General features: G+C 35.6%; 1 protein-coding gene across 30 annotated transcripts in view; it reads right to left on the bottom strand.

Moving 5' to 3' along the window:
* LOC106577222 (ankyrin-3) overlaps positions 1-15,825 on the bottom strand; it is a 587,325-nt gene that overhangs the window by 178,536 nt on the left and 392,964 nt on the right. The window lies entirely within an intron of this gene.

The raw sequence follows: 15,825 nt of genomic DNA, 5'->3' as shown, positions 1-15,825 counted from the left end.
ATCCTCTACATATAACTGTTCTGTTACTTCCTCTATTATCCTCTACATATAACTGTTCTGTTACTTCCGATATTATCCTCTACATATAACTGTTCTGTTACTTCCTCTATTATCCTCTACATATAACTGTTCTATTACTTCCTGTAGCACCCTCTACATATAACTGTTCTGTTACTTCCTCTATTATCCTCTACATATAACTGTTTTGTTACTTCCTCTAGCACCCTCTACATATAAATGTTCTGTTACTTCCTCTATTAGCCTCTACATATAACTGTTCTGTTACTTCCTCTAGCACCCTCTACATATAACTGTTCTGTTACTTCCTCTATAATCCTCTACATATAACTGTTCTGTTACTTCCTCTATTATCCTCTACATATAACTGTTCTGTTACTTCCTCTAGCACCCTCTACATATAACTGTTCTGTTACTTCCTCTATTATCCTCTACATATAACTGTTCTGTTACTTCCTCTATTACCCTCTACATATAACTGTTCTGTTACTTCCTCTATTATCCTCTACATATAACTGTTATGTTACTTCCTCTAGCCCCCTCTACATATAACTGTTCTGTTACTTCCTCTATAAGCCTCTACATATGACTGTTCTGTTACTTCCTCTATTATCCTCTACATATAACTGTTCTGTTACTTCCTCTATTATCCTCTACATATAACTGTTCTGTTACTTCCTCTATTAGCATCTACATATAACTGTTCTGTTACTTCCTCTATTATCCTCTACATATAACTGTTCTGTTATTTCCTCTAGCACCCTCTACATATAACTGTTCTGTTACTTCCTATATTATCCTCTACATATAACTGTTCTGTTACTTCCTCTAGCACCCTCTACATATAACTGTTCTGTTACTTCCTCTAGCACCCTCTACATATAACTGTTCTGTTACTTCCTCTAGCACCCTCTACATATAACTGTTCTGTTACTTCCTCTATTATCCTCTACATATAACTGTTCTGTTACTTCCTCTATTATCCTGTACATATAACTGTTCTGTTACTTCCTCTATTATCCTCTACATATAACTGTTCTGTTACTTCCTCTAGCACCCTCTACATATAACTGTTCTGTTACTTCCTCTAGCATCCTCTAGATATAACTGTTCTGTTACTTCCTCTATTTTCCTCTACATATAACTGTTCTGTTACTTCCTCTATTACCCTCTAAATATAACTGTTCTGTTACTTCCTCTATTATCCTCTACATATAACTTTTCTGTTACTTCCTCTAGCACCCTCTACATATAACTGTTCTGTTACTTCCTCTATTAACCTCTACATATAACTGTTCTGTTACTTCCTCTATTATCCTCTACATATAACTGTTCTGTTACTTCCTCTAGCACCCTCTACATATAACTGTTCTGTTACTTCCTCTATTATCCTCTACATATAACTGTTCTGTTACTTCCTCTATTATCCTCTACATATAACTGTTCTGTTACTTCCTCTAGCAACCTCTACATATAACTGTTCTGTTACTTCCTCTAGCATCCTCTACATATAACTGTTCTGTTACTTCCTCTATTACCCTCTACATATAACTGTTCTGTTACTTCCTCTATTATCCTCTACATATAACTGTTATGTTACTTCCTCTAGCCCCCTCTACATATAACTGTTCTGTTACTTCCTCTATAATCCTCTACATATGACTGTTCTGTTACTTCCTCTATTATCCTCTACATATAACTGTTCTGTTACTTCCTCTATTATCCTCTACATATAACTGTTCTGTTACTTCCTCTATTAGCATCTACATATAACTGTTCTGTTACTTCCTCTATTACCCTCTACATATAACTGTTCTGTTACTTCCTCTAGCACCCTCTACATATAACTGTTCTGTTACTTCCTCTAGCACCCTCTACATATAACTGTTCTGTTACTTCCTCTATTATCCTCTACATATAACTGTTCTGTTACTTCCTATATTATCCTCTACATATAACTGTTCTGTTATTTCCTCTAGCACCCTCTACATATAACTGTTCTGTTACTTCCTCTAGCACCCTCTACATATAACTGTTCTGTTACTTCCTCTATTATCCTCTACATATAACTGTTCTGTTACTTCCTCTATTATCCTCTACATATAACTGTTCTGTTACTTCCTCTAGCACCCTCTACATATAACTGTTCTGTTACTTCCTCTATTATCCTCTACATATAACTGTTCTGTTACTTCCTCTAGCCCCCTCTACATATAACTGTTCTGTTACTTCCTCTATTATCCTCTACATATAACTGTTCTGTTACTTCCTCTATTACCCTCTACATATAACTGTTCTGTTACTTCCTCTAGCACCCTCTACATATAACTGTTCTGTTACTTCCTCTAGCACCCTCTACATATAACTGTTCTGTTACTTCCTCTAGCACCCTCTACATATAACTGTTCTGTTACTTCCTCTATTATCCTCTACATATAACTGTTCTGTTACTTCCTCTAGCCCCCTCTACATATAACTGTTCTGTTACTTCCTCTATTATCCTCTACATATAACTGTTCTGTTAATACCTGTATTATCCTCTACATATAACTGTTCTGTTACTTCCTCTAGCACCCTCTACATATAACTGTTCTGTTACTTCCTCTATTATCCTCTACATATAACTGTTCTGTTACTTCTTATATTATCCTTTACATATAACTGTTCTGTTACTTCCTCTAGCACCCTCTACATATAACTGTTCTGTTACTTCCTCTAACCCTCTCAACATATAACTGTTCTGTTACTTCCTCTATTATCCTCTACATATAACTGTTCTGTTACTTCCTCTATTATCCTTTACATATAACTGTTCTGTTACTTCCTCTAGCACCCTCTACATATAACTGTTCTGTTACTTCCTCTATTATCCTCTACATATAACTGTTCTGTTACTTCCTCTATTACCCTCTACATATAACTGTTCTGTTACTTCCTCTAGCACCCTCTACATATAACTGTTCTGTTACTTCCTCTAGCCCCCTCTACATATAACTGTTCTGTTACTTCCTCTATTATCCTCTACATATAACTGTTATTTTACTTCCTCTATTATCCTCTACATATAACTGTTCTGTTACTTCCTCTAGCACCCTCTACATATAACTGTTCTGTTACTTCCTCTAGCACCCTCTACATATAACTGTTCTGTTACTTCCTCTATTATCCTCTACATATAACTGTTCTGTTACTCCCTCTATTATCCTCTACATATAACTGTTCTGTTACTTCCTCTAGCACCCTCTACATATAACTGTTCTGTTACTTCCTCTATTATCCTCTACATATAACTGTTCTGTTAATACCTCTATTATCCTCTACATATAACTGTTCTGTTACTTCCTCTATTATCCTCTACATATAACTGTTCTGTTACGTCCTCTAGCACCCTCTACATATAACTGTTCTGTTACTTCCTCTAGCATCCTCTACATATAACTGTTCTGTTACTTCCTCTATTATCCTCTACATATAACTGTTCTGTTACTTCCTCTATTATCCTCTACATATAACTGTTCTGTTACTTCCTCTATTAACCTCTACATATAACTTTTCTGTTACTTCCTCTAGCACCCTCTACATATAACTGTTCTGTTACTTCCTCTATTATCATCTACATATAACTGTTCTGTTACTTCCTCTATTATCCTCTACATATAACTGTTATGTTACTTCCTCTAGCCCCCTCTACATATAACTGTTCTGTTACTTCCTCTATAATCCTCTACATATGACTGTTCTGTTACTTCCTCTATTATCCTCTACATATAACTGTTCTGTTAGTTCCTCTATTATCCTCTACATATAACTGTTCTGTTACTTCCTCTATTAGCACCTACATATAACTGTTCTGTTACTTCCTCTATTATCCTCTACATATAACTGTTCTGTTACTTCCTCTAGCACCCTCTACATATAACTGTTCTGTTACTTCCTCTATTATTCTCTACATATAACTGTTCTGTTACTTCCTCTATTATCCTCTACATATAACTGTTCTGTTACTTCCTCTAGCACCCTCTACATATAACTGTTCTGTTACTTCCTCTATTTCCTCTACATATAACTGTTCTGTTACTTCCTCTATTAGCATCTACATATAACTGTTCTGTTACTTCCTCTATTATCCTCTACATATAACTGTTCTGTTACTTCCTCTAGCACCCTCTACATATAACTGTTCTGTTACTTCCTCTATTATCCTCTACATATAACTGTTCTGTTACTTCCTCTATTATCCTGTACATATAACTGTTCTGTTACTTCCTCTATTATCCTCTATATATAACTGTTCTGTTACTTCCTCTAGCACCCTCTACATATAACTGTTCTGTTACTTCCTCTAGCATCCTCTAGATATAACTGTTCTGTTACTTCCTCTATTATCCTCTACATATAACTGTTCTGTTACTTCCTCTATTACCCTCTACATATAACTGTTCTGTTACTTCCTCTATTATCCTCTACATATAACTTTTCTGTTACTTCCTCTAACCCCCTCTACATATAACTGTTCTGTTACTTCCTCTATTATCCTCTACATATAACTGTTCTGTTACTTCCTCTATTATCCTCTACATATAACTGTTCTGTTACTTACTCTAGCCCCCTCTACATATAACTGTTCTGTTACTTCCTCTATTATCTTCTACATATAACTGTTCTGTTACTGCCTCTATTATCCTCTACATATAACTGTTCTGTTACTTCCTCTAGCCCCCTCTACATATAACTGTTCTGTTACTTGCTCTATTATCCTCTACATATAATTGTTCTGTTACTTCCTCTATTACCCTCTACATATAACTGTTCTGTTACTTCCTCTAGCACCCTCTACATATAACTGTTCTGTTACTTCCTCTAGCACCCTATACATATAACTGTTCTGTTACTTCCTCTATTATCCTCTACATATAACTGTTCTGTTACTTCCTCTATTATCCTCTACATATAACTGTTCTGTTACTTCCTCTAGCACCCTCTACATATAACTGTTCTGTTACTTCCTCTATTACCCTCTACATATAACTGTTCTGTTAAGTCCTCTAGCACCTTCTACATATAACTGTACTGTTACTTCCTCTAGCCACCTCTACATATAACTGTTCTGTTACTTCCTCTATTATCCTCTACATATAACTGTTATGTTACTTCCTCTAGCCCCCTCTACATATAACTGTTCTGTTACTTCCTCTATAATCCTCTACATATGACTGTTCTGTTACTTCCTCTATTATCCTCTACATATAACTGTTCTGTTAGTTCCTCTATTATCCTCTACATATAACTGTTCTGTTACTTCCTCTATTAGCATCTACATATAACTGTTCTGTTACTTCCTCTATTATCCTCTACATATAACTGTTCTGTTACTTCCTCTAGCACCCTCTACATATAACTGTTCTGTTACTTCCTCTAGCACCCTCTACATATAACGGTTCTGTTACTTCCTCTAGCACCCTCTACATATAACTGTTCTGTTACTTCCTCTATTATTCTCTACATATAACTGTTCTGTTACTTCCTCTATTATCCTCTACATATAACTGTTCTGTTACTTCCTCTAGCACCCTCTACATATAACTGTTCTGTTACTTCCTCTATTATCCTCTACATATAACTGTTCTGTTACTTCCTCTATTAGCATCTACATATAACTGTTCTGTTACTTCCTCTATTATCCTCTACATATAACTGTTCTGTTACTTCCTCTAGCACCCTCTACATATAACTGTTCTGTTACTTCCTCTAGCACCCTCTACATATAACTGTTCTGTTACTTCCTCTAGCACCCTCTACATTTAACTGTTCTGTTACTTCCTCTATTATCCTCTACATATAACTGTTCTGTTACTTCCTCTAGCACCCTCTACATATAACTGTTCTGTTACTTCCTCTATTATCCTCTACATATAACTGTTCTGTTACTTCCTCTATTATCCTGTACATATAACTGTTCTGTTACTTCCTCTATTATCCTCTATATATAACTGTTCTGTTACTTCCTCTAGCACCCTCTACATATAACTGTTCTGTTACTTCCTCTAGCATCCTCTAGATATAACTGTTCTGTTACTTCCTCTATTATCCTCTACATATAACTGTTCTGTTACTTCCTCTATTACCCTCTACATATAACTGTTCTGTTACTTCCTCTATTATCCCCTACATATAACTTTTCTGTTACTTCCTCTAGCACCCTCTACATATAACTGTTCTGTTACTTCCTCTATTAACCTCTACATATAACTGTTCTGTTAATTCCTGTATTATCCTCTACATATAACTGTTCTGTTACTTCGTCTAGCACCCTCTACATATAACTGTTCTGTTACTTCCTCTAGACCCCTCTACATATAACTGTTCTGTTACTTCCTCTATTATCCTCTACATATAACTGTTCTGTTACTTCCTCTATTATCCTCTACATATAACTGTTCTGTTACTTACTCTAGCCCCCTCTACATATAACTGTTCTGTTACTTCCTCTATTATCTTCTACATATAACTGTTCTGTTACTGCCTCTATTATCCTCTACATATAACTGTTCTGTTACTTCCTCTAGCCCCCTCTACATATAACTGTTCTGTTACTTCCTCTATTATCCTCTACATATAACTGTTCTGTTATTTCCTCTATTACCCTCTACATATAACAGTTCTGTTACTTCCTCTATTATCCTCTACATATAACTGTTCTGTTACTTCTTCTATTATCCTTTACATATAACTGTTCTGTTACTTCCTCTATTATCCTCTACATATAACTTTTCTGTTACTTCCTCTAGCACCCTCTACATATAACTGTTCTGTTACTTCCTCTATTATCCTCTACATATAACTGTTCTGTTACTTCCTCTATTAGCCTCTACATATAACTGTTCTGTTACTTCCTCTAGCACCCTCTACATATAACTGTTCTGTTACTTCCTCTAACCCTCTCTACATATAACTGTTCTGTTACTTCCTCTATTATCCTCTACATATAACTGTTCTGTTACTTCCTCTATTATCCTCTACATATAACTGTTCTGTTACTTCCTCTAGCACCCTCTACATATAACTGTTCTGTTACTTCCTCTATTATCCTCTACATATAACTGTTCTGTTACTTCCTCTATTACCCTCTACATATAACTGTTCTGTTACTTCCTCTAGCACCCTCTACATATAACTGTTCTGTTACTTCCTCTAGCCCCCTCTACATATAACTGTTCTGTTACTTCCTCTATTATCCTCTACATATAACTGTTATGTTACTTCCTCTATTATCCTCTACATATAACTGTTCTGTTACTTCCACTAGCACCCTGTACATATAACTGTTCTGTTACTTCCTCTAGAACCCTCTACATATAACTGTTCTGTTACTTCCTCTATTATCCTCTACATATAACTGTTCTGTTACTTCCTCTATTATCCTCTACATATAACTGTTCTGTTACTTCCTCTAGCACCCTCTACATATAACTGTTCTGTTACTTCCTCTATTATCCTCTACATATAACTGTTCTGTTAATACCTCTATTATCCTCTACATATAACTGTTCTGTTACTTCCTCTATTATCCTCTACATATAACTGTTCTGTTACTTCCTCTAGCACCCTCTACATATAACTGTTCTGTTACTTCCTCTAGCATCCTCTACATATAACTGTTCTGTTAATTCCTCTATTATCCTCTACATATAACTGTTCTGTTACTTCCTCTATTATCCTCTACATATAACTGTTCTGTTACTTCCTCTAGCACCCTCTACATATAACTGTTCTGTTACTTCCTCTAACCCCCTCTACTTATAACTGTTCTGTTACTTCCTCTATTATCCTCTACATATAACTGTTCTGTTACTTCCTCTAGCACCCTCTACATATAACTGTTCTGTTACTTCCTCTAGCACCCTCTACATATAACGGTTCTGTTACTTCCTCTAGCACCCTCTACATATAACTGTTCTGTTACTTCCTCTATTATTCTCTACATATAACTGTTCTGTTACTTCCTCTATTATCCTCTACATATAACTGTTCTGTTACTTCCTCTAGCACCCTCTACATATAACTGTTCTGTTACTTCCTCTATTATCCTCTACATATAACTGTTCTGTTACTTCCTCTATTAGCATCTACATATAACTGTTCTGTTACTTCCTCTATTATCCTCTACATATAACTGTTCTGTTACTTCCTCTAGCACCCTCTACATATAACTGTTCTGTTACTTCCTCTAGCACCCTCTACATATAACTGTTCTGTTACTTCCTCTAGCACCCTCTACATTTAACTGTTCTGTTACTTCCTCTATTATCCTCTACATATAACTGTTCTGTTACTTCCTCTAGCACCCTCTACATATAACTGTTCTGTTACTTCCTCTATTATCCTCTACATATAACTGTTCTGTTACTTCCTCTATTATCCTGTACATATAACTGTTCTGTTACTTCCTCTATTATCCTCTATATATAACTGTTCTGTTACTTCCTCTAGCACCCTCTACATATAACTGTTCTGTTACTTCCTCTAGCATCCTCTAGATATAACTGTTCTGTTACTTCCTCTATTATCCTCTACATATAACTGTTCTGTTACTTACTCTATTACCCTCTACATATAACTGTTCTGTTACTTCCTCTATTATCCCCTACATATAACTTTTCTGTTACTTCCTCTAGCACCCTCTACATATAACTGTTCTGTTACTTCCTCTATTAACCTCTACATATAACTGTTCTGTTAATTCCTGTATTATCCTCTACATATAACTGTTCTGTTACTTCATCTAGCACCCTCTACATATAACTGTTCTGTTACTTCCTCTAACCCCCTCTACATATAACTGTTCTGTTACTTCCTCTATTATCCTCTACATATAACTGTTCTGTTACTTCCTCTATTATCCTCTACATATAACTGTTCTGTTACTTACTCTAGCCCCCTCTACATATAACTGTTCTGTTACTTCCTCTATTATCTTCTACATATAACTGTTCTGTTACTGCCTCTATTATCCTCTACATATAACTGTTCTGTTACTTCCTCTAGCCCCCTCTACATATAACTGTTCTGTTACTTCCTCTATTATCCTCTACATATAACTGTTCTGTTATTTCCTCTATTACCCTCTACATATAACAGTTCTGTTACTTCCTCTATTATCCTCTACATATAACTGTTCTGTTACTTCTTCTATTATCCTTTACATATAACTGTTCTGTTACTTCCTCTATTATCCTCTACATATAACTTTTCTGTTACTTCCTCTAGCACCCTCTACATATAACTGTTCTGTTACTTCCTCTATTATCCTCTACATATAACTGTTCTGTTACTTCCTCTATTAGCCTCTACATATAACTGTTCTGTTACTTCCTCTAGCACCCTCTACATATAACTGTTCTGTTACTTCCTCTAACCCTCTCTACATATAACTGTTCTGTTACTTCCTCTATTATCCTCTACATATAACTGTTCTGTTACTTCCTCTATTATCCTCTACATATAACTGTTCTGTTACTTCCTCTAGCACCCTCTACATATAACTGTTCTGTTACTTCCTCTATTATCCTCTACATATAACTGTTCTGTTACTTCCTCTATTACCCTCTACATATAACTGTTCTGTTACTTCCTCTAGCACCCTCTACATATAACTGTTCTGTTACTTCCTCTAGCCCCCTCTACATATAACTGTTCTGTTACTTCCTCTATTATCCTCTACATATAACTGTTCTGTTACTTCCTCTATTATCCTCTACATATAACTGTTCTGTTACTTCCACTAGCACCCTCTACATATAACTGTTCTGTTACTTCCTCTAGAACCCTCTACATATAACTGTTCTGTTACTTCCTCTATTATCCTCTACATATAACTGTTCTGTTACTTCCTCTATTATCCTCTACATATAACTGTTCTGTTACTTCCTCTAGCACCCTCTACATATAACTGTTCTGTTACTTCCTCTATTATCCTCTACATATAACTGTTCTGTTAATACCTCTATTATCCTCTACATATAACTGTTCTGTTACTTCCTCTATTATCCTCTACATATAACTGTTCTGTTACTTCCTCTAGCACCCTCTACATATAACTGTTCTGTTACTTCCTCTAGCATCCTCTACATATAACTGTTCTGTTAATTCCTCTATTATCCTCTACATATAACTGTTCTGTTACTTCCTCTATTATCCTCTACATATAACTGTTCTGTTACTTCCTCTAGCACCCTCTACATATAACTGTTCTGTTACTTCCTCTAACCCCTCTACTTATAACTGTTCTGTTACTTTCTCTATTATCCTCTACATATAACTGTTCTGTTACTTCCTCTATTATCCTCTACATATAACTGTTCTGTTACTTCCTCTAGCCCCCTCTACATATAACTGTTCTGTTACTTCCTCTATTATCCTCTACATATAACTGTTCTGTTACTTCCTCTAGCACCCTCTACATATAACTGTTCTGTTACTTCCTCTAGCACCCTCTACATATAACTGTTCTGTTACTTCTCTAACCCCTCTACATATAACTGTTCTGTTACTTCCTCTATTATCCTCTACATATAACTGTTCTGTTACTTCCTCTATTATCCTCTACATATAACTGTTCTGTTACTTCCTCTAGCACCCTCTACATATAACTGTTCTGTTACTTCCTCTATTATCCTCTACATATAACTGTTCTGTTACTTCCTCTATTACCCTCTACATATAACTGTTCTGTTACGTCCTCTAGCACCCTCTACATATAACTGTTCTGTTACTTCCTCTAACCCCCTCTACATATAACTGTTCTGTTACTTCCTCTATTATCCTCTACATATAACTGTTCTGTTACTTCCTCTATTATCCTCTACATATAACTGTTCTGTTACTTACTCTAGCCCCCTCTACATATAACTGTTCTGTTACTTCCTCTATTATCCTCTACATATAACTGTTCTGTTACTGCCTCTATTATCCTCTACATATAACTGTTCTGTTACTTCCTCTAGCCCCCTCTACATATAACTGTTCTGTTACTTCCTCTATTATCCTCTACATATAACTGTTCTGTTACTTCCTCTATTATCCTCTACATATAACTGTTCTGTTACTTACTCTAGCCCCCTCTACATATAACTGTTCTGTTACTCGCTCTATTATCTTCTACATATAACTGTTCTGTTACTGCCTCTATTATCCTCTACATATAACTGTTCTGTTACTTCCTCTAGCCCCCTCTACATATAACTGTTCTGTTACTTCCTCTATTATCCTCTACATATAACTGTTCTGTTACTTCCTCTATTACCCTCTACATATAACTGTTCTGTTACTTCCTCTAGCACCCTCTACATATAACTGTTCTGTTACTTCCTCTAGCACCCTATACATATAACTGTTCTGTTACTTCCTCTATTATCCTCTACATATAACTGTTCTGTTACTTCCTCTATTATCCTCTACATATAACTGTTCTGTTACTTCCTCTAGCACCCTCTACATATAACTGTTCTGTTACTTCCTCTATTACCCTCTACATATAACTGTTCTGTTACTTCCTCTAGCACCCTCTACATATAACTGTTCTGTTACTTCCTCTATTATCCTCTACGTATAACTGTTCTGTTACTTCCTCTAGCCCCCTCTACATATAACTGTTCTGTTACTTCCTCTATTATCCTCTACATATAACTGTTCTGTTAATACCTCTATTATCCTCTACATATAACTGTTCTGTTACTTCCTCTAGCCCCCTCTACATATAACTGTTCTGTTACTTCCTCTATTATCCTCTACATATAACTGTTCTGTTATTTCCTCTATTACCCTCTACATATAACTGTTCTGTTACTTCCTCTATTATCCTCTACATATAACTGTTCTGTTACTTCTTCTATTATCCTTTACATATAACTGTTCTGTTACTTCCTCTATTATCCTCTACATATAACTTTTCTGTTACTTCCTCTAGCACCCTCTACATATAACTGTTCTGTTACTTCCTCTATTATCCTCTACATATAACTGTTCTGTTACTTCCTTTATTAGCCTCTACATATAACTGTTCTGTTACTTCCTCTAGCACCCTCTACATATAACTGTTCTGTTACTTCCTCTAACCCTCTCTACATATAACTGTTCTGTTACTTCCTCTATTATCCTCTAAATATAACTGTTCTGTTACTTCCTCTATTATCCTTTACATATAACTGTTCTGTTACTTCCTCTAGCACCCTCTACATATAACTGTTCTGTTACTTCCTCTATTATCCTCTACATATAACTGTTCTGTTACTTCCTCTATTACCCTCTACATATAACTGTTCTGTTACTTCCTCTAGCACCCTCTACATATAACTGTTCTGTTACTTCCTCTAGCCCCCTCTACATATAACTGTTCTGTTACTTCCTCTATTATCCTCTACATATAACTGTTCTGTTACTTCCTCTATTATCCTCTACATATAACTGTTCTGTTACTTCCTCTAGCACCCTCTACATATAACTGTTCTGTTACTTCCTCTAGAACCCTCTACATATAACTGTTCTGTTACTTCCTCTATTATCCTCTACATATAACTGTTCTGTTACTTCCTCTATTATCCTCTACATATAACTGTTCTGTTACTTCCTCTAGCACCCTCTACATATAACTGTTCTGTTACTTCCTCTAGCATCCTCTACATATAACTGTTCTGTTAATTCCTCTATTATCCTCTACATATAACTGTTCTGTTACTTCCTCTATTATCCTCTACATATAACTGTTCTGTTACTTCCTCTAGCACCCTCTACATATAACTGTTCTGTTACTTCCTCTAACCCCCTCTACATATAACTGTTCTGTTACTTTCTCTATTATCCTCTACATATAACTGTTCTGTTACTTCCTCTATTATCCTCTACATATAACTGTTCTGTTACTTCCTCTAGCCCCCTCTACATATAACTGTTCTGTTACTTCCTCTATTATCTTCTACATATAACTGTTCTGTTACTGCCTCTATTATCCTCTACATATAACTGTTCTGTTACTTCCTCTAGCCCCCTCTACATATAACTGTTCTGTTACTTCCTCTATTATCCTCTACATATAACTGTTCTGTTACTTCCTCTATTACCCTCTACATATAACTGTTCTGTTACTTCCTCTAGCACCCTCTACATATAACTGTTCTGTTACTTCCTCTAGCACCCTATACATATAACTGTTCTGTTACTTCCTCTATTATCCTCTACATATAACTGTTCTGTTACTTCCTCTATTATCCTCTACATATAACTGTTCTGTTACTTCCTCTAGCACCCTCTACATATAACTGTTCTGTTACTTCCTCTATTACCCTCTACATATAACTGTTCTGTTACTTCCTCTAGCACCCTCTACATATAACTGTTCTGTTACTTCCTCTATTATCCTCTACGTATAACTGTTCTGTTACTTCCTCTAGCCCCCTCTACATATAACTGTTCTGTTACTTCCTCTATTATCCTCTACATATAACTGTTCTGTTAATACCTCTATTATCCTCTACATATAACTGTTCTGTTACTTCCTCTAGCCCCCTCTACATATAACTGTTCTGTTACTTCCTCTATTATCCTCTACATATAACTGTTCTGTTATTTCCTCTATTACCCTCTACATATAACTGTTCTGTTACTTCCTCTATTATCCTCTACATATAACTGTTCTGTTACTTCTTCTATTATCATTTACATATAACTGTTCTGTTACTTCCTCTATTATCCTCTACATATAACTTTTCTGTTACTTCCTCTAGCACCCTCTACATATAACTGTTCTGTTACTTCCTCTATTATCCTCTACATATAACTGTTCTGTTACTTCCTTTATTAGCCTCTACATACAACTGTTCTGTTACTTCCTCTAGCACCCTCTACATATAACTGTTCTGTTACTTCCTCTAACCCTCTCTACATATAACTGTTCTGTTACTTCGTCTATTATCCTCTACATATAACTGTTCTGTTACTTCCTCTATTATCCTCTACATATAACTGTTCTGTTACTTCCTCTAGCACCCTCTACATATAACTGTTCTGTTACTTCCTCTATTATCCTCTACATATAACTGTTCTGTTACTTCCTCTATTACCCTCTACATATAACTGTTCTGTTACTTCCTCTAGCACCCTCTACATATAACTGTTCTGTTACTTCCTCTAGCCCCCTCTACATATAACTGTTCTGTTACTTCCTCTATTATCCTCTACATATAACTGTTCTGTTACTTCCTCTATTATCCTCTACATATAACTGTTCTGTTACTTCCTCTAGCACCCTCTACATATAACTGTTCTGTTACTTCCTCTAGAACCCTCTACATATAACTGTTCTGTTACTTCCTCTATTATCCTCTACATATAACTGTTCTGTTACTTCCTCTATTATCCTCTACATATAACTGTTCTGTTACTTCCTCTAGCACCCTCTACATATAACTGTTCTGTTACTTCCTCTAGCATCTTCTACATATAACTGTTCTGTTAATTCCTCTATTATCATCTACATATAACTGTTCTGTTACTTCCTCTATTATCCTCTACATATAACTGTTCTGTTACTTCCTCTAGCACCCTCTACATATAACTGTTCTGTTACTTCCTCTAACCCCCTCTACATATAACTGTTCTGTTACTTTCTCTATTATCCTCTACATATAACTGTTCTGTTACTTCCTCTATTATCCTCTACATATAACTGTTCTGTTACTTCCTCTAGCCCCCTCTACATATAACTGTTCTGTTACTTCCTCTATTATCCTCTACATATAACTGTTCTGTTACTTCCTCTAGCACCCTCTACATATAACTGTTCTGTTACTTCCTCTAGCACCCTCTACATATAACTGTTCTGTTACTTCCTCTAACCCCCTCTACATATAACTGTTCTGTTACTTCCTCTAACCCCCTCTACATATAACTGTTCTGTTACTTCCTCTATTATCCTCTACATATAACTGTTCTGTTACTTCCTCTAGCACCCTCTACATATAACTGTTCTGTTACTTCCTCTATTATCCTCTACATATAACTGTTCTGTTACTTCCTCTATTACCCTCTACATATAACTGTTCTGTTACGTCCTCTAGCACCGTCTACATATAACTGTTCTGTTACTTCCTCTAACCCCCTCTACATATAACTGTTCTGTTACTTCCTCTGTTATCCTCTACATATAACTGTTCTGTTACTTCCTCTATTATCCTCTACATATAACTGTTCTGTTACTTACTCTAGCCCCCTCTACATATAACTGTTCTGTTACTTCCTCTATTATCCTCTACATATAACTGTTCTGTTACTGCCTCTATTATCCTCTACATATAACTGTTCTGTTACTTCCTCTAGCCCCCTCTACATATAACTGTTCTGTTACTTCCTCTATTATCCTCTACATATAACTGTTCTGTTACTTCCTCTAGCCCCCTCTACATATAACTGTTCTGTTACTTCCTCTATAATCCTCTACATATGACTGTTCTGTTACTTCCTCTATTAACCTCTACATATAACTGTTCTGTTAGTTCCTCTATTATCCTCTACATATAACTGTTCTGTTACAACCTCTATTAGCATCTACATATAACTGTTCTGTTACTTCCTCTATTATCCTCTACATATAACTGTTCTGTTACTTCCTCTAGCACCCTCTACATATAACTGTTCTGTTACTTCCTCTAGCACCCTCTACATATAACTGTTCTGTTACTTCCTCTAGCACCCTCTACATATAACTGTTCTGTTACTTCCTCTATTATTCTCTACATATAACTGTTCTGTTACTTC

Source organism: Salmo salar, chromosome ssa18 (assembly GCF_905237065.1).
Source record: "Salmo salar chromosome ssa18, Ssal_v3.1, whole genome shotgun sequence".
Taxonomy (NCBI): Eukaryota; Metazoa; Chordata; class Actinopteri; order Salmoniformes; family Salmonidae; genus Salmo; species Salmo salar.
This window is presented reverse-complemented; position numbering and strand designations above follow the sequence as displayed.